The sequence below is a fragment of the Falco punctatus genome (genome assembly GCF_963210335.1).
Source record: "Falco punctatus genome assembly, chromosome: 9".
Taxonomy (NCBI): domain Eukaryota; kingdom Metazoa; phylum Chordata; class Aves; order Falconiformes; family Falconidae; genus Falco; species Falco punctatus.
The window spans coordinates 29105451-29108614 of NC_137589.1; the positions used below are offsets into that span (position 1 = coordinate 29105451).

Consider the following 3164-nt stretch of genomic DNA (forward strand, 5'->3'; position numbering starts at 1 on the left):
CTGCTGCATTGCTAGTGCTTGTCATTTTCCTCGCTACAAAAGAGATTGTGTAGGACAAACTCTCTGAGGGCATCTTGCAAGTCAATATACATCTTACGTGTCTGTAAACCACCTTAAAGGTTCCCTTAGTAAGTCTGTAAGCTTAATAACGCCACATATGGTTCCAGATTTATTTTGCTACTAGTCTTTTTATTTTTTGTGAACAGATATAAATGAGTGCTTGTGGGATGATAATGCACTCAAAGTGAAGCAGCAGAACAGATAGCTGTTGGCAAATTAATGTCATTTAATGTGACACAAATTGTCTGCCCTGGGAATTCTCTGTACACCCAGGGAGAGAAGTCTAAACAGGAAAGAGATAAAAAAAGCAAGTGGTCACAGAGGGTTTGTGCTCACCTCTGGTTTGTGCAGGCAAGTCGTTGCGTTGGCTCATGTCCTGTTGCTTAACAGGTACTTTTGTAAAGATTAGCATGCAACTGAGACAAGATAAAACCAGAAAACTGGCACAGTGACAACCCTCCCTGGGCAGCATGTAACATACATGTTAAGTGCATGGTGCTGCCTACAACTAGCAAACCCTATAACATGTTTGTCTTCTAGGCCTCTGGTAGCTGTCCCCTGCTCCACCCAGCTGCTCATGTGTATTAAAATTTCGTGTAGTCTTCCACTAGCCTTAGAAGTTTTCATGAATGATTTCTTTTAATTCCGTGAAATTAGAAAAGGTCTAAATTAGAGATGATTTGAGGCCTAGAGAGGGATTAGCATGTCTGACTTGCCCCATTTCCCTGCTTCCCTCAAAAAAAAAAAAGGGGTGGGGTGGGGAGAGAGGGCAGGTAGTTTGTCTACCGGTTTGTTTTCTTCTCACAGTAAAAATACTGCATTTGAATGGTTCTTTAAGTGAATAGGTTTTAGAGCAGCCAGTTGTTGGAAGCTGGAGAAATCCAGAGGTACTGTCCTTTTTGTGAAGGTGATTGACAGTGTGATGATTCGAAGTGGTGACTAGAGAAGGACTAGATGCCTGATTTTTTGCAAGAACATGCTTTAGAAAGTTCCAAAAGACTCATCTCAATACAGGGAAAATGGATGAAGTGAAGGGCCTGTGATAATGTAATACTCCTATTTTGGCCTAAAGACTGAATTTATGAAGCAAAAGGGCAAGATAATAATTCTTCAAGGAATGCCTTGAGCTTTTCAAGGCTTGAAGTTTTTTTGCAGTCTGTTCAGAAAGACCATTTTGTCCTGGTCTGTTGGTTGTCCCGCTTCTGCAGCAGTGTTTGTAGGAGCACTTAATACTAGGGCTGGTGTGTTTCCTTCTGGTGTTGGACCAGGAGTACAAAGTGGAGCCTTGTGCGCACACACTTGTGACTCCATGTTGCAGAGGGTCATGGAGATGTTGCAAGCCCAGATCACCAATGAGAAAAGGAAGAGAGGATGCTTGAGAAGAAGAAACAGTTTGAGGCTATCAGACTGATGGCTTTCATAAAGAAACACAATATATTACTGAATGACAGTATTATCATAAGTTGTAATTATTTTATGCATTGATAAAGGTGTACCAGTTTGAACCGGGCTTAGCTTCCCGTTGGCTGTTTGTTTATGCCGCTTTGGCTTCCCCTTAGAGTGGTCTCAGCGTACTGTTTCTTTTTGGGATGCTTTTGCCATGAAGGGAGTGAGTATAGAGCAGTCCATCTCACGTTGGATTTTTCTTTCAGCTTGTTCCATCATTCTGGAAAGTTGTTTGTTTTTTATGAGCCATGGTTACCTGCTTTTTGCTGTAACAGTGCAGTGCAAAGTCATGCTTTGGTTTATATCTTTATCTCTTTACAACAGCTATTTAAAAAGAAATAAATCAAAATTGTCATTTCCTTATCCCAAGGCTTTTGCTGGGAAAGATTACAAATGTAAAAACATCTGTGTGTGCATGCATGTGGTGGGCTTTAGCAAGTGTTTTAAATCCTAGCGTACAACCTTATGTGTATTTCTGTCAGGAGAGGAGTGGTGAGTTATTTTCAATTTGTCAAGGCTGTAATGCATTTATGTTACAGGAGTAACTGTTGGGGAGAGACAAAAAACAGTCCTGCTTGCACCCTGCAGTGCTGGCTTGGCGAGGTCGTAATACAGAGTCAGGATGAGTAATACCTGGAGAATCTTTGACACATTCTTGTTTAGACTCAACTGCAGAGAGAGATCCCACTTTGTGTATCCTATTATGGTATTAACTGTACTTTTAAATTGGACCCTATTCTCCACTAGGCACTCTGATAGAGTTTTGCTGTTGCTGATTATCTGATTCTTCTAGTCCTTACTGCAGTGAAAAGAGCAGTCACAAATGTTCTTTTTGAGTATAAAGAGATGGGGAGGCTATTCCTACCTTCTCTTTATACCTTTCCTTTTTACAGACTATTCATAATTTCTGTCTGACCTAAAGAAAATGAAAATTTGAAGAAGACAGAGTAGTGATAGCCTAATCTGGCTGAAATCTTCCATATCATACTGGAATGAGTGCTTCCTATTGCTGTCCTATCCCATAATAGTGATTATAACTTCTATCTGTGAATTTGTGTCTGTGGTTTACATAAATAATTGAGACATGATGGACTGCAAGATATAGCTGCAGCACCGATGGGGTTGAAATAAGAAGCTGCAGCAGTTAGTGGTTTGAAAACTCACCTTCTCACCTATGAGGCAATAAGCACATTTTGAGACAAGTAATTTTTTTTAAGCTAATGAGCCTCTTTAAGATAACATTGTGCAGGTTTGAATTTAATGAGAATTTTATTAATGCAGGGTTCAGGGGGGCATCTTCTGATTGCTTACACAGTGAGGAAGGTGGCAGCGGAATCCCTGTATTCTTTTAATAGACTTTATCCTGATCAGTTTTTTTCCAAGGTGAATAGATAGATTAATTTCCTCATTGTCTGAAACTGAGTCCCATCATAATTTTTAAAGTTGTTTTTCTCACTGAAATGCTTTTAACAAGCAGAGAGTAAGCTTGTACTATGGAACTGGGTGATAGATTTTTTTTTTATTTTTTTTAAGGTGTTTGTGTGCTGTAGTAGCATATGCTGCAATCTTCACTTGGGTGCTTTCAGTCACTCTTCCATCTTGCAGCTACTTTTGTTTCACATAAGCCACTCTGTGTGATACTCCTTTTTTTTTTACAG

The 3164-nt window shown here is 39.8% G+C and overlaps 1 protein-coding gene across 5 annotated transcripts in view; it reads left to right on the top strand.

The window, feature by feature from the left end:
- The window catches only part of ARMH3 (armadillo like helical domain containing 3), a 129898-nt gene that overhangs the window by 60365 nt on the left and 66369 nt on the right, over positions 1-3164 (top strand). The window lies entirely within an intron of this gene.